A 24,453-nucleotide genomic window follows, 5' to 3' on the forward strand; every position below is an offset into this window, starting at 1 on the left:
ATGGATACTGTAGAAGAAAAGTCAGTGAACTTGAGAACACAGCAATAGAATATGTCAAGAATGAAGCAAAGAAAGAAACCAATTTAAGAAATGAAGAGAATCTCAGTGAATTGTGGGGCAAGATTAAGTGGTTTAATATTTGTGCAATTGGAGCCCCCAGAAGAATGAGGAGGGGTTATCTGAAGAAATAATGCTTGATTTTTTTCCTCCCAAATTTGACAAAAACTATAAATTTGCAGATCAAGGAGTTCAGTAAATACAACAAAGATAAACCCACCCACTCATCCGCCCCCACACACAATATAGCAAGAAACATCTTAATTAAATTGCTGAAAATCAATAAAAAGGAGAAATCTTTTTTTTTTAAGATTTTATTTATTTATTTGACAGAGAGAGACACAGCGAGAGAGGGAACACAAGCAGGGGGAGTGGGGGAGGGAGAAGCAGGCTTCCCGCGGAGCAGGGAGCCCGATGCAGGGCTCGATCCCAGGACCCTGAGATCATGACCTGAGCTGAAGGCAGACGCTTAACGACTGAGCCACCCAGGCGCCCCTAAAAAGGAGAAATCTTAAGAGAAGTCATAGAAAAACTACATATTAAATACAAAGGACAAAAACAAAAAAAACATTACAGATTTCTCATCAGAAATATACAAGCTCAAAGCAATGGAGTAATATCCTTAAATTGCTGAAATAAAAAGCAAAACCAGAAACCTGTCAATCTAGAATTCTATATCCAGAGAAAATATCTTTAAAAATGAAAGTATAAGAAAAGCCTTTTCAGATAAACACTGAGAGATTTCATTTCTAGCAGCCTGCACTTTAAAAAATGTGAGTTAAAGTTCTTTGGGCAGAAAGAAAATATTACCAGATGGAAAGAAAAAGAAGGAAGAGCCCAGAAATGGTAAATGTGTTGGTACAAATAAAAGATGTTTCCCACTCATTTTTATATCTCTGTACAAGATAATTGACTATTGAAAGCAAGGATGACAATAGTAATAATGCATTGGGGGGTTAATAAAATATGTGTAAGTAAAATCTATGAAAATGACATAAAGGACATGAGCAGAGAAACGAAAGTAGACTGTTGTAGTTTTCAAACTGTACATGAAGAAGTATAATAATTTTGAAGGTAGACTGGGATATATTAAAGATGCATATTGTGAAGGCTAGAGCAATCACTGGAAAAAAATTTAAGAAGAGGTACAGCTAATAAGCCAACACTGGAGATGGAATGCGTTACTGAAAATCTCCTCAATGCAGACTCTCTTATCCCTTGTTTTTCAGTCTTTGCATCTCAGCCAGTGTCCATGGATGCATCTCATTCTTATTCCAATGGAATCATTCCTTTCTAAGTAAACTTTTGGGGAATGAGAAATTTCCTACTTGCCTTCTGCCCATTTCCCCTCTCACCTAGGAGTCCTTTTGGCACACTTCACCTTAAAGTTGACACCCAGTACTCACTGTTCCCTCTTCCATCAGCACCCCATCCAGATTCATCCTCCCTGCAAGCACAAAAACCCTAGAAATCATTCATGGTAATCAAAATGTACTATTCTTTTCAAGTTGCTCCCTTAAACTTGAAGAATGTTTATTGTGAATAAATGCATGCATGCATGCGTGAACTAAATTTTTTTTAAAGATTTTATTTATTTATTTGAGACAGAGAGAGATAGAGCACAAGTGGAGGAGGATCAGAGAAAGAGGGAGAGGCAGACACCCCACTGAGAAAAGAGCCCGATATGGGCCTTGATCCCAGGACCCTGAGATCATGACCTGAGCTAAAGGCAGACGCTTTTCTGACTGCGCCACCCAGGCACCCCATGCATGAACTAAATCTTGGTTGTGTTTTAAGGTACTTGCTACTTTTGAAGAGATATTTGCTCAAATTTCAAGATCCAGCACAAATGTGACCTGTTTTCTCAAACTTCCCCTGGCCCCTATTTCTGGAGGCCATCTTAGCGTTTTCTGAACTGCTCTTTGTACTTTGTCTCATAGTTCTGCATGCACATACCTCATCTCCTTGTTTCACTTTAAATTCCTTGAGGGTGGTGTCTGTGGTTAACAATAATAATAACAATAGCAGCAGCTATTATTATTCAACTTTTACTGTGTGCAGAGCATTCTCTTAAGTCCCTTTCATATACTTAATCACCATCCAACTTGATATATGGGTACTATCATCCCCATTTTACAGAGTAGGAGACTGAAGCTTAGTTACTTATCCATGATCCTGTAGCCAGTAAGAAGTGATGATGAGGTTTGAACCCAGATTTTTCTATCCCTAATTTTTTTTCACTTCCTAGTATTTCTTTATTTATTTGAGAGAGAGAATGGGAGACAGAGAGCACGATAGGGAAAAGGGTCAGAGGGAGAAGCAGACCCCCGGCTGAGCAGGGAGCCCGATGTGGGACTCAATCCCGGGACCCTGGGATCATGACCTGAGCCGAAGGCAGTCGCTTAACCAACTGAGCCACCCAGGCGCCCCCCCCTTTTTTTTTAAAGATTTTATTTATTTATTTGAGAGAGAGAATGAGAGACAGAGAGCACGAGAGGGAAGAGGTCAGAGGGAGAAGCAGACCCTTCACTTCCTAGTATTTCTGTAGCCCGACATCTCACACATCTCTGTATTCCTCGTAGTGCTTAGAACATAGTAGGCAGTTGGTAAATATTTGTTGAACAAATGTTTTCAGTAATGTGTGAGATAAATTGTAACAGGAGACTCTGGCAAATGCAGCCCTGAGCCACAGGGATGCATTTTAAAAAAATAGAATAACAAATACTCTTCAGGCCAGGGGTGGAACAGAAGACATTTTCGAATCCCCTCCAATCACACATCTGGGGGCACAGCCCCCTCTACCTAGACCCAATTCTGAGCCTGCTGTTGAGATGGCTGCATATCATCTGTCTTGTAAGGTTAGATCTCTTCAGGAATCCTGGAAGTTCTTGCTTTCTAAATCTTATAAACCTTGGGCAGCATGTTAATTACAGCACACAGACTTGTGCTTTTTGAAATCAAATGTTTTTAAAAATGTGTAAGTTTGGAGTAATAAAAAAAGACCCTGAACATCAGATCACAGAGATTGTTCCTAATGTAATATAAATGTGATATGATATAAATGCAGTGTAATGTATCATCATTAGCTGAATGTCAGGGTTGAAAATAATGAGTCATCCTAAAAAGTCTTTGATTCCACTGAGTACATTTATTTATTCTGCTTAAGAACTCAACTTTGGTATTTAAATGGACACAGTTTATGGATCTATTATTAATGATACTATTAAACTCTTCAAGCTGACCAGAGTCACCTTTCTATTTTGATTTGGTTCCTTTTACTTACACTTTATAGATATTATGACCATGTACTTTTTGGATAAGCATTTAGCCAATTGCACTGAAAGAGTGTCAGGCTGTTCACATTATCTTGAAAAGCAAAATTTCAGTTCTTTGTTTCTTCTAAACAGATGATGCTGTTCAGGATATATTTATTCAGTTTTTCACCATTTTCAACGTTCAACCCTTGAATCCTAAACTAGCCAGCATTTTAAAAGATTCAAAGTATGGATCATTAATACATTATTATAAAATAGTATTTCTGTGTTTACTAAAATCACCAAAACTGATAAATACATCACTGCAAGAATCAAAATTTCCTGTTCCAAATGGTCTTCCAGAGTTCTATAACCTGAACTGAAGTCATCTATGAATATGAATTATGGGTGATCTTAACAAGACTTCTTTCTCTAATTGGAAAATTTAATTTGATTAAAATGACAATTCTACACATATAGTTATATTTATTTCCATTTGAAGCTATAAATGGTCTAAAAATGTTTTCAGAATGTTAAATGAGGCCATAATGAGTTTCCTATGGTTGAGTAAGGATGCACAAATTAGTATTATAACATTGCAATTAACATCCATCTTGACCGGGTTAAACTTTGCCAAAATTTTCCTTTTTGCTTTTGAACAATGCAAAAATAATTCTGAGGTAAAGTAGGGCTAGGAAAAAAAAAGCACCACTGGAAACTAGAGAGATTGCATTGCTCAAGGATTTTTTTTTTTTATATTAAGTCACATGCTCTCCCCAGGGAAATAAAATATACGAAAGAATCTCTTTGCATTTTTTGACCCCAAGTGGAAGCAAGGTCAATATTTCCTGCATATTATACATTTCTTACAATTCCCTCATATTTTCCATAGCTATACATGCCTGGACATATTTCTTTGCAGACCTTGTACATGCAGTAGAGTAATTCTAGTTCCCTGCATATTTGTGTATGTGGCTGTGTTGGGTAGCATTTTTATTCCTTTTTGATTGTAATTTTGGTTATTACTAGGAATAAACCATAGCCCTTCAATATAATATAACATCCAACTTATATCAGGCCTCCTTTCACGTGTTTAATAATACATATTCAGTGAAGATGATGACCATAAAAAAAGGACTGCAAATATATCAGGTAATTTTATTAAATGTGTGGTCAGATTTTACCATAAAGACTACGTAATACTTTCCTGTCTCTTACCTAAGTCCAATCTCCCTAGCTAATTTACCTTGGATAAGGCCTCTGTTTTCTCGTTTGTAAAATGAGATTCAGCTTCATTATTTCTTAGTTATCCCCCATCCCAGATTATGAGATTCATCTTGTTAAAAAACCACTAACACAAATCTATAGGATATTTAGGCTTTATAAATTCTATTGGCCTTTTGGAATTATGGTAATGGAGAATCAAAATCGTTTCAATGATTCCTTTTTTAATAAAGGATGTTGCCTTAATATAGGTTTCCAACATACTTTTGTTATTGATCTAGTGCTTTTTTACCATGCAATTTTGCGAACATGAGAAATATTTATAAGAGTGATTTGTGATATATAGAGCGGCCACAAAGTCCCTATGTTTCAGATTGTGTCCTCTACTTATAAATAATAATTAAGCTATCAGAGATGGATTTAATATTCTAAGCACTTGCATATAAGGAAACTATTATCTGATTTTGCCCACGCTGAGTGCCAGAATTCTGATATTAATTATCAGGTAGAGTTCGCCTAGTCTAGACATCTATATTTCTGCAGCCAATTCATTGTAGTAGGATAATGAAAAATTGCTAATAATGAGAACAGAATGGTAATATTTTGATTTTGGAATTATACAGCATATTGCAAAGCACTTTTCAGAGACAAAATTTCATTTAATCCTCACAGCTATTCAGTGACATTTAAGTATACTCTATCAACATAGCATCTCCTTAGGTGAGAATGAGTTCTCAGCTCAGAGCAACGTGATATCCTTTACTTGCTTATTGTCTTCCAAGGATTTAGTGAATCCTCATAATTTTATAATAACCAACACTAAGTTATCTATGCTATAGTGAAATGAATAATAATTATAATAACTCCTTATGTGTATATATTGTCTGATAACATTTGAAAACATTTTCAGATACTTCATTACACTTTTGCGATATACTTGCTCCTTTATTTCATTTTTACAATATCTGTGTTGAAAATTAACATGGGCAAAGAAATCCATGGATGATCAAAGTTATTTTATTAGACATTTCAACTATTTCTCTGAGTAAGTTGTTAAAATAATAATGATCACATTTGATGCTTTAATTAGTTTAAAACATGTTGAGTGGTGACTAATGCATGAGAGTGCCAAAGTGAGTGAGACATTTGCGCAAATCCTCAATTTCCTTGGTGTTTTGTATTCCAAGTTTCTTCCATGTGGAGTTTACTTCCACATGGCACTGAACTTCTTCCAGTCACCCAGTGAGGTCAGATGGATGTACCAGACCCATGAGGCCTGGGTTCTTCCCTCACTCCTGGAAATGTGGAACGGGTGTGCAATTCCTGTTAACTTTTCCATGACGGAGAAGTTAACAAATATTCATGGAACCACTGGATCATAGCTTCAAGAGTTGAGAGAGAGAGCTTGGTAGCTGACTAGTTCCAGACACAATCCTACACCATCTCTGATAATTATATTTGAGAGAAGCTCAGTTCATCTCAAGGGAGCCAATTATTTTGCTGGGCAGTACCACTTGCTAAACCAACCTGAATCCATTTCCCTTTAATTTAATTGCAGGTATTAGCTCTTCCCGTTGAAGTAGCACCGCTGGTCAGTTTTATGTCCATATGATAATTTTTCAGATATTTAACCATTGCTATTTGGCCTTCCCTTTCCCAGGATGGAAATCTCCAACTCTTTGGGTCTTCCCCTAAGTTGATTTTTAGTTCTTTATCCTAATCAGCTTCTGCTGGATGTTCTGTACCTTGGGAATGTCCTTCTAGAATGTTAATTCAGCTGTGGTCTGACTGATGAAGTAAACAGTACGACCATAACATCCCATAATTGGGTTATAATATTTCTATTAAGGAAACCTAAAATTGAATTAGTTCTTCCAGTTTCTGTAACACATTGTTGGTTCATAATGAGCTTATTGTCTAACACAACCTCTAAATCTTTTTCACATGAACCATTTGTTGACAAATGTGGTCTATCTTCATCTTTAATTTATGAAACTGATAGTTTTAAATCAAGCTCAGGACTTTCAATTTATTGTTTAATCTTAGTTTTTTAACCATTATCTTAGCCTATTATTATTATTATTATTATTTATTTATTTTATTTATTTTTTTTGGTGTACAAGTTTGCTCTGTTTGGCCTGCACAGAATCCCTTTGGAGACCAACTTCCTCCCTGTTCTTATCCTTGGGCTCTGGGTAGATGTGTCCCCCCCCCCCAACTGTGGTTGGTTCAGTGAAGGGCAGAAGTCCCAAGTCAGGGCAATAAGTCCCAAACTTAGGACTTTGTGTGGAACTCTTGGGCAAGAGAGACATTCTTTCCATTATGGTTGCTGAGCTGGTAGAATATAAACCTGGGGATGCTAATGCTCTAGTTGACCTCATTTGGGAGGACCTGCATGAAAATGAAGCAAACAAAGAGGAAAGCGGAGCCAAGATGTAGAGTCTGAAGCTCGATTGCATTATTTGAGCAACTGCATCCAACTATGCCTGAAGTGATTTACCCCCTGGGTAATTTTTGTTTGTTTGTTTGTTTATTCATTCATTCATTCATTCATTCATTCATTCATTCATTCATTCGTTTAATTTAAATTCAATTAGCCAACATATAGTACATCATTAGTTTCAGATGTAGAGTTAAATAATTCATCAGTTGCATGTAACACCTGTGAAGCTAATTTAAACTGGGCTTCTGTCCCTTGCAGTCAAGAGTCCTGACAAATGTATGGGCTTTAGTTCACTTGCCTAACTTTGTGTCTTCCCTAACTTGAATAAGTATACTTTCTATGTCTTAACTTTGATTACTAATAAAAAGGTTGAGCAGGATGGGATTTGTTTTCCAAGCTAACAGTTAACATTTTTTGAAGTTGTGATTGTTCAAATCACCATGAACTAACCTACCTTTTATCTTTTACTGTCCACATTTTATTTTTTGTCTACAAGGGAAGATTAGGGTTTTTTCAAGTGCTTTGCTAAAATCCAGAGACTTTATGCCTTTGACATATTTATAATCTATTCTTTGAGCTACTCTATTAATAAGGGTTAAAGTTAGGTTGGTTCAGTACATTCTTGGTGATACCCTCTTGGTTCTAGTAAAACTATATTCTTTTCTCAAAGTTTACAAAGCATAAATTTATTAATTCAGATTAGATTTCCCCAAGATTCATTTACCATCTAATGAATTCACTTTTTCATCCCTCTTGTGGCTAATTGCACATTTTCCATCCTCAACCTGTTAGCTTTTCTCCTATTTTTAATAATTCCTCAAAGACGGCTAAGTGGTAACAGCTGAGTGTTCTCTGAGCACACTGGATGGAATTCTCAGGACCTGGAAACTGGAACTTCTGTGATTTTTAACTATCTAAACTTTTATGTTCCTTTTTATTACCATTGTTCTACCTTTTCCAGATTGAATATTACGTTCTTCTATGGAGAAGACTGGCAACCTGGAACTTCATAGCTCTGCCCTTCTGTCGAAGTGTTAACCTTATGCCACCTGCCCAACTGTCACCTTTCTTTTGCTCCTTCCTCTGGGTGCAAACCCAGCTAAGAAAATCTCTTGTTGCTTATCTCCAGATTTATTTTGAAACCTCATCCCACCCTAAGCTGTAGCCTCCCTTGTTACCATGGACCACTTTAATATTACACCTTGATCAAGAGTCTTGCCATTTATTTCTTTTGATAATACTCTTAAAAAATTTATTTCAGAATATTCTGTAGAGGTGTGCTTTTTTTTAGATGTCCACACATGTTTTCTATTTGTCATTAGTATCAGTTATGATAGTTTAGTGAGATTTCATTTTAAAAATAAGTATAAGCTTTCACTTCTGAGCACTGCAATAGCCATAATGGACTGAATTGGGTTAAAAATGGAAAGGCATGAAATAATTAAGTAGCATCAAAAGTCAACTGAACTTATCTGGCAGCATTTTTCAGTCGTTCACACAACTCCCACTTATTAAGCACCCACTGTGCTTCCTCATAGAAATACAGATTTGGATTTGTTCAAAATTAGGTACAATACATCCTGTATCTTAGTGCTTTAATAAAGTTGAATGAGTGTGTTCTAACTTCCATTTATTTTTTAGCAGTTTTCATTCATTTTTACAAATCTTCACTAGATCTGTTAAACTTGATCATACTTGAATTGATTCGAGTGTGCAGTTAGGATATTTCTGCTACCTATGTAGAGTCGGATTATTGAATGGCTTTCTAAACTTGAATGACCAGGCTGTGTCCAAATCCAGCTTCTACTCACCAAATGCATTAGGTGGCTGATACTCACGTCATGATGTAATCAGGACTACATCTCTGGAAGAAACCTTAAGCCATCTTGTTCAATTCCCTCATTCTGAGGATGAGCAAACTGAAGGTCTGAGAAGTTGAATAATTTGTCCAAGAATGTACAACTATGTGAGCAAATGACTAGAGGGGTTAGTGTTTTCCCCACTGTGTAGCAAGAATGTTCAAGCTTCCCACAGACTGTGATACAAAATGTCCCAATTTTTTCAATGTCTGTATTATAATAATTGAGCACCCATCCTTTTGGAGTTCAGTTCCTTCAGTGGGTTCATCCCCTTGTACATTTTTGGGACTCCCCAGGAGATGCCAACATTCTCCCTCAGTCTGTCATCGCTGACGCACGCCCTTCCCCCTCAGCCAGTGACCCCCTGCAGCCTGCTGCCTCTGCTCCAGCCAGATCGCAGTTAGGCAGGAGGTGTGACCTGCCCTCTCAGGATCTCCCTCCTTCCTCAGGCTAACCCTTGCTCCCTGGAAGTGCTCTGTGTTAGGAATGGGTCTAGTCTGTCCCTTTAAACTTCCCACTGTGACAGCCGAGACCATGCTATAATATTTTACAAGATTTTTACTGAAGGCTGAGGATGAGAAAGAAATTACAGTGTAGAGAAATTTAAAACCAGATACTGGGTAAGACCCCCTCCCAGGATGCACGAGTCTAAGCCCCACTATATACATCCCTTATTGAGGGATTCTTTGCCCTGGCCTTTTCTTATGTCCTATTAGGAGTGATTTTTTTTTTACCCTATCTCTTTCCTCTGGAGTTCAAGTTCCCAAATTTCTCAAGTCCCTCATCGAGAAAGGGATATTCCCCTCTTTTAAGGTGATGCCCTCCCATCTTGCTTTATATGAAACCATACTTTGGTAATGTCTGCTTTCCTCAGGGAAACCCACAGGATCGGGTCTTCCCCTATGGTCCTGCAACGTAATTGTCTAATGTAAGTCTCAGGTGACTCCTAAGATGGTGATGCAAGTTGCAGTGTATTCTGGACTCCAAGTGTTTGCCATTTTTAAACAGCAGATTTTTAGAGCCTTTATTCTTAAGGGTTTACAAAATCATAAAGTCCTACCTCCATCACTGTTACCTTACTAGATTAAATATTTCTAACTAACAAAACAGAGGGCAACCATTAGTACAGAGAGATGCTGATTTGATAAGAATATTCTTTAGATAAAGTTATAAATAAAGGGATGGAATATTTAAAAAATGTAGACACATTTTACACTGTTACTATTACATGTGTATAGTCTATGATCGATACCAATAATGTTAGATACTTATTATTATGAGTTCCTACTGGGTGCTAGTTTTGTACTAAGCATCTTACATATATATGTATGTTTCATATAACACAATAATCCTTTGGAATGCAGGGATCAATAGCTCTGCTTCAAAGAGGAGGAGATTAAAGTTCAGAGATGCTAAGTGATTTGTGCAAGGTCCACAGCCAGTAAATAGTGGAGCCAGGATTTGAAAATAGGTCTGGTTGGACCACAGCTCAGGCAATTTCTGTATTATCACCATTACACTGACAATCCAATCATCATGACAATCGGGCAACTATCTTCATTAAGGTCCATGCTTTCCAGGGTTCTACTGAGCAGGTGAATGTTGTTCATTCAAATTGAGATGTGCTGTAAATATAAAAGACATACTGGCTTTCTAAGACTTAGTACAAGAGAAGGGAATGTAAAAAAAAGGAAGAATTTTTTATATTGATTACATGTAAAATGGTAATATTTTAGGCCTATGGATTAATAGCATGTATTATTAAAATTAATTCCAGCCATTTCTTTTCATTGTTTTTTAAAAGATTTTATTTATTTAAAGTGAGAGAGAGTGAAGGAGAGTGAGTGGGGGGAGGGGCAGAGGCAGAGGGAGAGAGAGAATGTCAAGCAGACTCCATGCCCAGTGCGGGGCTCCATCTCATGACTCTGAGATCACCACCTGAGTCAAAATCAAGAGTCAGGTGCTTAACCAACTGAGCCACTGAAATGTGCCCCTCATCATTTTTAATGTGGCACCTAGAAAATTTAAAATTGCACAATTGGTTTACACCATATTTTTATTGAACAACCCTGATCTAGAGGTTTTAGCTTGCTGAAGCTTATGCAGGGATGTAACAGAGTTTTTCTTTTTTCAATTAACAACTTTTAGGGACAGTTCTGGATGAATATAACAATGTACCTAAAATTGCATGGCCTTACTTTAAAAGCAGGAGCTTTTTGTTTTAGGACTTGAATTTTTACACTTACAGGCATGTGCTCATCCTGCTGTTGCAGATGGCTTGTCTTGGTGAAAGAAGCTTCCTGGTAAATGGGAAGCTAAGATGTACACTTTTAAAGACAATGTCATGGCTGTTGGTTTAGAGTGAACACTGGGTTCTAGCAAGTGCACGGCCAGAATGATTGATCGCTAAAATCTGGAGGATTGGAGAGGGGGAGTGCTCATCTGATTTACTTGCCTATTAGCTGTCTTTCCCTAAACTAAGAGAGGAGATGGCCCTTGAGATATTGGCATATAAACTATTTTCAGCATACTTCCTTGCTAGGCATCTGAGAAATGTTTGGGGCCTGTGACAGGTCACCAGGAGCAGGAAAGTTTCAAGTGTCCTATACATCTCAGAGGGCAGAGGCTGTCAACCCTGACTGCACACAAGAATGAGCCTTTAAAACACATGGTAGCTTCACCTCCACCTCCTCCATCAGCTCTTAGCTCCATGGATCATGGCAATTGTCACCAATGGCTTTCTAACGAGCGCCTGAAAGAAAGCTATTGTTTTTCATGATTTCAAGAAAAGCTGAAGAGACTTTGTTTTGCTGAGATGCCCTTGACCCTGAGAAGAGTGGGGAGCATTGGGATACCATGCAGTTCTGGCTTAAATCAACCTCTCTAGAGTGATCAAAGACACCCAAAAACAGGTTTAGAATATTAGTTGAGAATTGTGGTTAAGAAAGATAACCCCATCCAACACTTCTGTCTTTCCCGGGTCTAGGGAAGGCATGCATGGGTCTGAGTCTTAGGAGCATTTTCTTGACTTCAAATTAAGTTGGCATTTATTTGACCAAGAGTTACAGACACCTGCTCAGCAGCCCAATGCCTAGACCAGCCTGGCCTTTGTCAGCAGTGACTTCCCAAGGAGGAGGATGGTAGCCCACACAGCTTGTCAGATTCCACTGAGTAAAGGTTCAAAGAATATCTCCTTTTTCTTTCTCTCTTTCTTTCCTACTTTCTTTCTTTCTTTTTTTTTTTTTGTTCTCACACCCTGACCTGCAAAATCTTGCACAGCTTTTTCTTGTTCCAGTAGCTGCTCAAGCGTGTAATAAGTTGAGTTCCAGTGAATTGGAACCTCCTGTTTTAGGTGATGTTTCAGCAAGTTGCTTTTCAGCTGGAGCTGGGTCAGGAATATTTTTTTCCACAAACATTGACAGAATGGCTGAAGTGTTCAGATTTTCTGTGTCATCACCAAGATGTTTGTAAGTGTTCCTGTTATGATGCAGAAAATCATTTTTGAGGATGTTCTAAGGAGCAAGGGCGGCACAGCTTACGATGGCCATCTTGCACAGTGCAAGCTGCTTTCTGTGAACGTGCTGAGGGGTGAAAGCGGAGGAGGAGGAGATGTGAGAACATGAGGGAGACTATACAACGGGGTTCCCGTTTCCTCCACGCACTAAGGGTTGCCTGTGAATTCTAATGAAGTTCTCTCTGTCTAGCAGGTAAAAGTGCCTACAATAATATCACGAGTTGCTAGCAGAAATGAATTCTGACCCATCTGCGAGAGGTTTTGTTTTCCTCACAGATAAGTTTCTATCCTGACTGCCTTCATCCACTGGGGCAGCTGTAACAAAATACCAGAGACTGGGTGGCTGATAAACCACAGAAATATGTTTACAGTTCTGGAGGCTGGGAAGTCCAGGGTCAAGGCACTGGCAGATTCAGTCTCGTGAGAACCTGCTTCCTGGTCTGTAGATGGGCCATGTTCTCACTGTGTCCTCATGTGGCCCAAAGGGGAGAGGAAGCTCTCTGGAGCCTCTTTTATAAGGGCACTGATCTCATTTGTGAAGGATCCACCCTCATCTCCTCCCAAAGGACCTACCTCCAGGTACCATCACCTTAGAGATTAGGAGTTCAACATATGAATCTGGGGGGAACACAAACATTCAGACCATAGCACTGACTACTGCATCATTTGGTTCTGTTGATACAATTTATCCAAGCTACTACCTATTCAAAAAGAATGCACCAGACTCAAGGGGAGTTATTTATCACTTTGACAAGGGCAGTATGTTACATCTAATCTGCTCATTGATTTTTTTCTAAAAAAATAATGTTTTGGTGAAGGCATTCAGGGGACCTTGAATCTTGGCTACATGATCTAGATAAAAAGGTTTGGAGACGGTTGGAGCAGGAGTCCTGAGGCACAGGCTTGGGTAGAGAGTGTGGGACACAGAGAGTGAAACAGGAGTGGAGACAAAAGGGGTAGAGGGGACAGGAACAATCCAAGTGTGAAAGCCAGAGTGGGTAAGCAGACTGGAGAAAGGCATACATCAAAGACAGGTCATGGAAGAGGATGAGAGGAGAGGAGGAGATAAGGAAAGAGGAAGGAAAAAAAGGTGGAGGAAAAGTAATAAGCAAAAACAATGAAAGGGCAAATAAAGCAAGCATGTGGTCAGGCACTAGGATCTCCAGCTGTTGACTGGATTTTTCCATCCTGCTGAGAAGTCTTCTTATGCGCTCTGCCTCTTGGCTGTAGGGTCTGAACCTGGACCACACCGCTGGGCCCTGGCTGCTTTGAGGCCGGCTGGTATGCACCTGGAGACTTCTTTGTTCATGAATCCGAATGTTCCTACCTTTGGGTTTTTAGAGGAGCCCTCCTTCAGACATAGTTCTTTCACGGCCAGGGCCAGCAGGACGGAAGGGGCCTCAGCAAGCCCGAGCCCCCCATCCGTGGGTAAGTTGTTCACTGGACCCCAGCTGGCTCCCTTGAATCTTGAGCACAGCTGTTGAGATGACAGATTATAGTTCAGTCTGAAGGCTTCGTATCTGTGACCTGGCTAGGTGATGTCCTAGTCTACCCTGAGATAGCTACCCCTTCTGGGACCTCATCTGAAAGAAGTTGGTGTGGCTAGTCTTTTCGCAGTTGCAGAGAATTGTCTTCTCCTCTACATTCATGAAAACATACCCAACTAACCAGCCTCAGCCCCAACACCTGGAATGCCACATGGAGGATATTGCCCTCGGGGTATCCTTGAGTGTTGGTAGAACACATCGGGCTCTCTAGGCTGTGTGTATGTGTGCGTGCGTGCACGCACACGCATGCAGGAAGGCACACACTTCTCCAACAACAAATTCTTCCTACACAGTCCCCCCTGACTTATCTGCGAGGGGGCAATGGCCTGACCAGTTGACTTTGGTGAATCTATAGCAGCAGTCATTGCCATGCTTCCCATTATTCTTTGCTCCCGAAGAAGTGGTGAAAAGGCTGAATTCTGTGCTAACCTATGATGAGTTCTGATTTCTCTCCATTGCTCTTTTGCTGACCAGCTGCCACAGTCATGCCCCCTATGTCTGGGTTTCTGGGGTTTTCAGCAGGGTGGAAAATGTGCCAACAGCAGTGTTCGCGGACTTCACTCCATTACTGCTCCAGGTCAACCAGCAACGATCAGATTCCATGGGAATGACAAATGATGTCTGTGGTAGGCAGAATTCTAAGAGGACCCTCAATGGCCCATGCCCTTGAGTATGAGCAGGACCTGTGACTTGCTTCTAACTAATAAAAGATGGCAGAAGTGATGGGACACTGCTGTCATAACTAGGTTGCTTTCCATGGCAAAGGTGAAGGGATTCTGCCGATGTAATTAACCTCTCTATTCAGTTGACTTCATGTTAAAAGGGGGATTATCCTGGGTGGGCCTGACCTAATCAGGCAAACCCTTGGAAAGAAGATCTAGAGGTCAGAGATGGAAGAAAGGAGTCTCTCTCCTCCTGGCCTTGAAGAAGTAAGCCACTGTGAGTTCTATAGCTTCAAGATGATGAATTGTTGACAAGCACTTGAGCTTGGAAGGAGCCCCTGACCCTCAGATGAGATGCCAGGCTTGGCTGAAATCTTAATTGCAGCCTTGAGCAGAGAGCCCACAACCCAAGAGTCACACCCAACCTCCTGACCCATAAAAGCTGTAAGAAAATAAATGTGTGGGGGTGCCTGGGTGGCTCAGTTGTTAAGCGTCTGCCTTCGGCTCAGGTCATGATCCCAGGGTCCTGGGATCGAGCCCTGCGTCGGGTTCCCTGCTCAGCAGGAAGCCTGCTTCTCCCTCTCCCACTCCCCCTGCTTGTGTTCCCTCTCTCGCTGTGTCTCTATCAAATAAGTAAATAAAATCTTTAAAAAAAAAAAAAGAAAAGAAATGTGTGTTGTTTTGAGCCAGTAAGTTTGAAGTAATTTGTTACACAGCAATAGAAAATGAATACAGCATTTCCTAAGGAAGAGAGTGAAGGTCTCCTTAGACTAACATGTAAAGTCAGTAACCATCATTTGTGACTAATAATAACTAATATATTGAGCACTTACTCATCAGACTGTGCTCGGGGCTTTGTGTATATTATCTCCAATTCTCACAACCACTCAGCAAGGCAGAGCTTACTTTATAGGTGAAGAAATGGAGACTTAGCAATATGCATCAATTTCCCCAAAATGGAGGAGTCATGGTTCAAACTCAGCTTTCTCTGGCTGAGAAGCCTGAGCTTTCCCTGCACACCACACTACACCACGCAGACACCACAAATACTTATTTTTTAAAGATTATTTATTTACTTGAGAGAGAGAGAGCAGAGAGTTTGGGGGAGGGGCAGAAGGAGAGGGAGAAGCAGACTTCCTACTGAGCAGGGAGCCTGATGCGGGGCTCGATCCCAGGACCCTGGGACCATGACCAGAGCCGAAGGCAGACACTTAATGACTGAGCCACCCAGGCGCCCCACAAATACCTGTTGAATGTCTGTGGTGTGCCGGCCCCTGTTGCAGGTGCTGGCACTCCAGTAAGAGACAACAGAAGCTAGAGCTTCCACTTTAGCTGGGACTGTGGGTAATAAACAGAAATGTGTGATGGAGCTCAGCATCCGCCACCTGCTTTGTGGAGAGCCCCCGTGGAGGTGGGCAGGGGCAGGAGAGCACACTGGAAGTCTCTGCAGCGGGGGGAAGGTGGTGGCTTGCACTCCTGGCGGTGGGTGCAGAACTACTCAGGAAGGCCTGACGTGGAGTCACCGACTGGTGTTGCTGCGGAAGGCTGTCATGAGCAGCTTCGAGAAATCTGTCAAAGCTTTGACTTCTGGCTGAGAGGACAGGGGTCATGGCTGACATCAAAGCGGATGCAGCCCCCTCACCCTTAGTCCCACACACAGGGGTCCTGTCCGCCCAGAGATCAAGCGCACAGGCAGGGCTCAGCAGCTCCCGGCCTCCAGGTGTTTGCTTGGTGGGAACTGTTCACAAACTTGAAATCCAGTTTGGATTGAAGCAATTTCCCCAGTAGCAGAAATCAAGGTGCAGGTTTCTATTCCAACAACTGAACAACCGTGTGACACCCTGCTACTTTCGGTAGAGGAATATTCAAAAATGAATATTTAATAAAAACGAAACCGCAGCGATCCCACTCCATGCCAGTGTAACCAGGTTCCAGATTTCGGCCAGGACCAAGAAAGGAAAGAAGGGCACAGGATGAAGCTTCAACAAATGGCTCGCTATCCCTGGTCCCTTCATTTTTAACTAAACGTGGCCAGGCTGTCTTTTTAGCGAAGACCCTGCCGCCCTTTGCCACACCTTTGTAGCCCAGATATTCTGTCGCAGAAATGCCACCTTGCTGTAACACAAAAGGAGAAGGCTTCCTAACTTTGGAGCTGCGTGGAGTGCGGTGATGGACCACAGGCTTTGTGCAATCCCAGCATTCCCTGGTCCCGCCTGCGTCTCTGCAGGGATGCTTCCTGTGCCCGGGGAAGTTTCTCTCTTCTGTGGTCTCCCTTCGATCTGCGCTGGTTCTAATTGTGACAGAGTGCTTCCTTATGCCGAGCTGGTTGTTCTGTGATTGCCACTCATCCCTCCTGCTTCTTTCTTTGCAAGACAACTCTTACAAACTAAAGAGTAGAAAAACAGTACTATTTTTGCTCTCACATCTGAATCCCGTTTTTGTTTACAAACCAGGAAACCTTTGAAAGCGTGTGGAAGAGGAATGATTAAGGTCGGTGTTAAATGCTTAAGTTCCCCAATTGCCTTAGAAGTCTCCTCAAATTAAATCCAATCTGCGGTGTTAAATGACAGCAAAAGGAGCTTAGATCAGTCAAAGGGAGCTGGGATGGATTTTATTTTTCACTCCCAAGGTGGTTGTCAGCTAATACTGTTCCCGAGGTGAGCTTAGGTCACTGCTGGAAGTTTACGTTCAGGGTTCCCAAGCAAAAATTTTTGTTGAAAGAAACCCTTTCCCTTTTGTGAACTATAAAATAAACAGACATCCCACGGAGATGGACCTCCTCCTTCGCCAGCCTGTCTACAATGCAGGAGCTGCTGGGACCGAATTTGCTCCAATGGTTCCGATAGGTGTTGCCAAGAAAAGTGTAGATTGATTAGAACAGCAATTGATGGAAGTGAAATTTTGCTGGGGAGGGGTCCAGGAAAAGAACCTATCTGTAGAAGGAGAGGAGAGGGATCATATTCATAAGGATTTTTCTCCTCTTAATTTATGGCCATTTCCAAAAAATTACAACTTACTTCAATTAAAAATGGGACAGATTATATTACATATACTTAGGTATGTGTGTGGAAATAGGTGTGTGTGTTAGTCATATACATTATATGATGGAGTTGGTGGGATGGCAGTGTTGTATTTAGGACTAGGTTTTTTTGATTAACCAAATGACAATGTTTTCATAAAACAGACTCAATGGCATTTTGTATATTTAATCTTTTCTTTTAGGAAAATCTGGGTATTAAGTCACCATATACGGTCACACATTTTTTTTTTTTTAAGATTTTATTTGTTTATTTGACAGAGAGAGACAAAGCGAGAAAGGGAACACAAGCAGGGGGAGTGGGAGAGGGAGAAGCAGGCTCCCCGCTGAGCAGGGAGCCCGATGCGGGGCTCGATCCCAGGACCCTGGGATCATGACCTAAGCTGAAGACAGACGCTTAACGACTGAGCCACCCAGGCACCCCACGGTCACATATTTTAAATCTCATGTTTTATATGTTCGAACGACCAGTAGGACGTGGCAGAGCGATATCCATTCTTTTAAACCCTGCAAGACTTGAAACAGAGGCATTCTCCCTTCATGAGGAATTGGTGTGTGTGTCAATTGTCCTACTTACCTTGACCTTCATGTTAGGTGAGGCTTTTATTGCCATTTAAACAAAGATGCTGAGGATAAACCATTTATCTTCAAGGAGCTTAAGAAGAACCATAAGGCAAAGTATTTTGCCCTCAATATAAATGTATCTCTCTGACAATTTATTGGCAGATGTATCTAGGTGACAGTAGATTTCTAAATTGAATATTCTGCCTGAGGAATGGCCTCTGATGTGCATTAAGACTTGTATTGTAATAACCACACCTCTCAATTTGTGCGGATATACTCTCCTGATTATATTATGCATCAATCTTTAGGACAATTGTCAGACTGTAGCCTGCTAGCTGAGCAGTCAGAGCAAATGGATGTTTCTTGGCACAAACCTGACTAGTTAGTCAAGGGAACTCTTTTAAGGCATCTGGGAGGGATATATCTACTGTTTTTTAAAAGTAGTCTTAAAAACACTCTAGTTTTTTTCTCTAAGTGCCACATTCATTTAAGACATTTATTGCTCCTCGTTTTAGTTTCTGGGTCTTGTTGTTCTTGTTGTGTGAAAGAAATGACAGAAATGCATAGATGACGGATAGGTGCAGACACATTGTTTGGGGGCCCCCTTCTGACCCCAGTACTAGGTTCCTCTCTGCCTCCTTCCTTCTTTCCCAGATATTCCTAAGCACCTTACAAGTGTCAGTTGCTGTGCTAGGTGCTGGATGGTATCCAGTGGCAAACAAAGCTAATACAGCCCCTGCCCTCTCTGAGCTTACAAAAGTGTATGATGCCAGTTTGACTTGGCTGGCCTTTCTCTCTCTCTGTCTAAAGCTATCTTCAAGCTTCAGACCTCACAGCCATTAAAATAAACCTGACTTATAACTGGGCTCCACTGGATTATCTCATATGCCTGTATGCTAGTGTGGGAATGGGTTGATGTGTTTCTCTTTCAGAAATCACATTTGTATTTTTGTCAAGACTAGTCCTGCTTTGAAGAATGGTTAGACTGGCAGTAGGACATCCGAAGTTTAGTACTGGAAGCCTAAGCCTAGTCCTTCAGGTGCTTGGCTAAAGACCATAAAATGACTGTTAAATCCCAAGAAAACACTTGAGTACCCTTGAAATATGTTCCATTTTTGACTAATTGCTTTATTTTTGATAATTCCATTTTATCTCCATAATTGATTTATTGACCGTACTGCTTTGTTTCACGTTTAAGTGGTTTCCATAGAATACAGTCAACTTCTTTAACTTACCACAGTCTATCTTCATATAATCCTACAGCACTTCATGTAGACTATGAGAACCTAACAACATATTTCGATTTTCCCCTCACACCTTTTGTGATATTGTTGTCATACATGTTATCTCTATGTATGTTACATACCCCATTAGATGTTTTTGTTTCCCACAAACTTATAATTTCATGTGCTCTTCATTCCTTGTATAGATCCAAATCTCGGTCTAGTTTAATATGCTTTTGCCTGAAGAACTAAACAATTTTCTTGTGGCACAGCCGTGCTTATGATGAATTCTCTCACCTTCTGTTTTTCTGAGAAATTCTTTATTTCACCTTTATTTTTGAAAGACGCTTTCACTGGCTATAGACCTCTTTGTAGAAGTCTAGAGTGATAGTGTTTCCTTGATGTCTTTCCATCATCTTCTGGCTTGCACAGTTTCTGACAAGAAGTCTGCTTTCATTCTCTGTCTCTTCTGTATATGATGGGCTGGGTTTTTTTTTTTTTTTTTTTTTCTCTGCTTGATTTGTAAGATTTTTTTCCTCTTCATTGCTGGTTTTCAGTTATTTGTGATGTGATTTAACTATGGTGTGGTATTCTGCCTGGGGCTCATCATACTTATTGCATCTGGAAGTCTTTAACTGTTCATCACATTGGAAAAATTTGGCCATTATTCCTTCTCTTCTTTTCAAACATCTTCATCCATTTGCCCTTTCCTTTTGGAATACCAATTACATGCAGTTTAGACCATTTGATATTGTCCTACAGGCCACTGAGACCAGGTGTTATTCAGCCATTTTTTCTTTTTTTCTTTCCATGTACTTCATTTTAGATAGCTTCTATTATTGTCTTCAAGTTTACTAATCTTTCTTCTCCAGTATTTAACCTTGCTGTCAATTTCTTCCAGTGTATTTGTTTCATTTTATACACAATATTTTTCATTTTTGGAAGTTCCAGTTGGGTATTTTTATAGTTTTCATTTCTTTCCTTTTTATGTTCATGTTTTTTTTTAAATCTCCTTGAGCATGTGGAGCATTTTTAGAACAACTGTTTTAATTCCATTTAAATAACTGCTAATATCTGTCATTTCTGGGTCTGTTTCCTTTGAGTGATTTTTCTTGTGGTTATGGGTCCATTTTTCTTTCTTCCTGTGTATCTAGTCATTTTTATTCATGCTGGATATTGCAGATTTTATGTTGCTGTGCATCATATCTCATTATATTCCTTTAAAGAGTGATTGGCTTTGTTTGGACACACAAATAAGCTAGCTTGGATAAGTGGGTATTTTCAAGACTTGTTTTTAAACTTGATTAGGTAAGTCCACAAGTAATCATTATTACAGGGTTAATTTATCCCACTTCTAAGTTGCAGACTTTCTGAGGGAAGTCAGTGAATTCTCAACCCTGTGTGAATTCTGGGTTTTATTCATCTTCTAGCTACCCAATAATTGCTCTCTCCTTTGAAGTTGTTCTTTGCTGATCTCATGGGGTAGTGACCTATGCATGAGCAGATCAATCAAAGCTTTAGGGGGACTCCTATACAGATTTCTGGAACTTCCTATACAGATTTCTGGAACTGTACTTTCCTTTACCCTGAGTTCTAGCTGCTTTGGTTTTCCTGAACTCTGGTCAGTGTTCCTTCAACTCAGTAAGAACTTTAGGCTTTGTTTGAGTTTTCATTCCCTGGCCTGAAAACTGCCTCCAGGTTCTGAGCTGGGAAAACTGTAAGGCTTATCTAGCTTTTTCTTTCTTGTATCTTTTTTCTCATGGGTCACAGTTTTTCATTGTCTCTGTTCAACAAAACATATATTTTGTTTTAATTTCTGTTGTTTATGGTAAGAGGACAATTTCTATAGCAATTACTACTTTGGGTGGGGGAGGAAAAATATATATTGCATTTTAAAACCTGTGGCAGATGGTGATTAGTTGTGGCAAAAAATAACCATTTTACTTTTTGCCACATATAACAGTACATTATAATACAAGTTTTAGTAAAGACCCTAAGAAGATAGATATCAATATGTGTCAGAAGACAGATTTCTCTGTAGAATATGATAAAAATGAAATAGCTAAAACCCAGTTATATGACTCTTAAGATCTTCATCCATGCAGTGGGTATATAGGAATATATAGTAGAAATTGGAAGAGGTTCTTTTGAGGGACTTCTCCAAGGGAAGCTCATGCTGTACTGTGATCCTAGCTTCACCAGTGAGAAAGGTAGAGGATAGCTCCCCCTCACTCAGCCTTGTGAGCAGCTTTAATGTGACCCATTTTAGAGATTGATATGTATTTTCTGAGCTTGGGGAGACATATGAACCATCTGAGAAATTTAAAGCATGAGGACAGGGCTTGGTAGCTGCTGATGGACAGGCCCAAGGAGAGATGGTTATATTGCAAGACCTGTTTTCTCAGAAATTTCCAGGGTAAAGAATGCACAAATGCTTCCTGTGGGATACTCATGAGAAAATGGAAATGAGGGAGAATTTAACAGAAGACTGAAGTTTTGACTATATCAGGGGACTGAGCATTCTAATTACAAATTGAGACATTGTGACATAAGTGATGAGAAAAGTCTGCCTGCCTGAGTTTTGTTTTTGTTTGTTTGTTTGTTTGTTGTTGTTTTATGTTTAGAGGAAGAACTAGCACCAGTGAACAAGTTTAAGAGATCAGTGGAAAGCAAAACAAAGTTTCTATAACCAGTGGGGTGTCCTTATTCTACATACCCAACAACAGAACCCCAAGTTTATAAAGACCGTCAATGTGCCCAGTCCTAAGGGATGATTCAACTCCATTTCACAGACAGCCTCTTTTCCAGACTACACTGAAGATTGAGAGAGGCTAGGGAACACAGCTTAGTTCCAAATAATGAGTAGTACAAGAAAGTCTGCTTGGAAGTTACTGGAAAATTATTGCTTCTTGATAAAAGGGGAGGATGAGAGAGGGAATATCACTGGCAACACCTCCTGCCTTTCCTTCCTGATTTGAATGTGAATTGTGTTCAGAGCAGTGGCAGCCATTTTGTGACTCTGGGATAATAAGTCTAAGGACAAAAGGTTTGCATGTTGAACCTGGCAGGAGGGGTGACTACACAGTTGAGTTCTGGTAAGCTCAACCCTCCTCATGCAGAAGAGGGTTCAGTGAAGAGCCAAGGTCTCATGCTCAGTGGCGGCAGCAGTGGAGCTTAATTTCCTATTAGACTAGTTCAAGGCTTTGTTTGGGATATGTTTCCCGAAAAGTAGCCTCAAGCTTTATTTTCCACTCCCTCTGCCATTCTGCAAGTTATTCAATATCCTTATCATAATATAACCTTCTCAGTAATCAACAAGGGTCAACTTCTTTCACTTGCAGTTAAAAACCTTGACTCGATACAGAGTGCTTAGAATTTCTCATATTTTGGCCATTTGAGTCAGAAGCCAAGTATTTTACCTGTGTTACAAAGAGTGATGACTCAGGACCAGAAATCTGGCTAACCTTCCCGGTGTGTAGGGAGCTTAGGTGTTAAACTAAATCAGCAGCAGTAATGTCAGGAAAACCATCTCTTTGAAATGTCTCAAGAGAGAAGAAATGATAAATGGCTCTTCTGTTTATTGTTTGGCTAATTTTGAGTGTGCATGGCCATTGGCAGCTGTTGCAGTGGTCTCAAGTTCTAAACGACGTGTCCAGTGCAACCCAGACTATTTCCCCTTTTCGGGGTAGTACATTTTACCATGGAACATAATCTTTTTTATTCTTTTTAATTGAAGTGTCGTTGACATACAATATTATATTAGTTTCACGTGTATAGTGATTCAACCTTTATATACATTATGAAGTGATCACCACAACACATCTAGCTACCATCTGTCACCATACAAAGTTGTTACAATATTATTACCTATACTCCCTATGCTGTACATTGCATCCCCATGTCTTATTTATTTTATAACTGGAAGTTTGTGACTTTTAATGCCCTTCCGCTATTTTGCCCCCCCCCCGCTCCCCCCCACCTCTCCTCCACCTCTGGCAACCACCAGATTGTTCTCTGTATTTATGAGTCTGTTTCTATTTTGTTTGTTTGTTCATTTGTTTCCTTTTTTAGATTCCACATATAAGTACAATTACACAGTATTTGTCTTTCTCTGTCTGGTTTGTTTCATTTAGTGTAATACCCTCTAGGTCCGCCCATGTTGCTGCAAATAGCAGGAGTTCATTTTTTTTTTAGAGCTGAGTAATATTCCATAATATATATCTATGTGTATATATATATGTATATATATAACTGTTATACTATATGTATATATGTTTTACTATATATTTTATACTATTTTCCATAGTGGCTGCACCATTTTGCATTCCCACCAACAGTACACATAGGTTCACCGTGACAAGGTTCTCCACATCCTCTCCGACAGTTATTTCTTGTCTTTTTGATAATAACAATTCCGACAGGTGTGAGATGATATCTCATTGTAGTTTTGATTTGTGTTTTCCTGATGATGAGTGATGTTGAACATCTTTTCATGTGTCTGTTGGCTATCTGTATGTCTTCTTTGGAGAAATGTCTATTCAGGTCCTCTGTCCATGTTTTAATTGGATTTTTTCTTTGTTTTTTTGTTTTTTTTTTATAATGAGTTGTTTGAGTTCTTTATATATTTTGATTAACGCCTTACCAGTTATATCATTTGCAAATATCTTCTCTCATTGAATAGGTTGCCTTTTTGTCTTGTTGATGGTTTCCTTCGTTGTGCAAACCTTTTTTGTTTTGTGTAGTCCCATTTGTTTATTTTTTTGTCTTGCTGCCCTTGCCTGCGGACAGATTAAAAAAATGCTGCTCAGAACAATGATGGAAGGTCATCTTTTAAGTTTATAGGGTAATGTGATTAACATGGCCCTTGTCGTATTTGCCCGTGCTGCAACTCTGCCTTTGCCATACTTGTGAATCGTAGTTTTGCTTGTGAATTTATTTGTAAATCTTCCTTCTTACAAGCTAGTGAAAATTGCTGAACTGTCCTAACATTTGTTGAGTGTGGAGCCCAGAGATGCTCTCTTGGCAGTTGGCCAGTAGTCAGATCATCACCATCCTGGACAGCTGATAAG

Source organism: Mirounga angustirostris, unplaced genomic scaffold, assembly GCF_029215605.1.
Source record: "Mirounga angustirostris isolate CCGP_5_RB_7025 unplaced genomic scaffold, mMirAng1.0.hap1 SCAF_14, whole genome shotgun sequence".
Classification (NCBI taxonomy): domain Eukaryota; kingdom Metazoa; phylum Chordata; class Mammalia; order Carnivora; family Phocidae; genus Mirounga; species Mirounga angustirostris.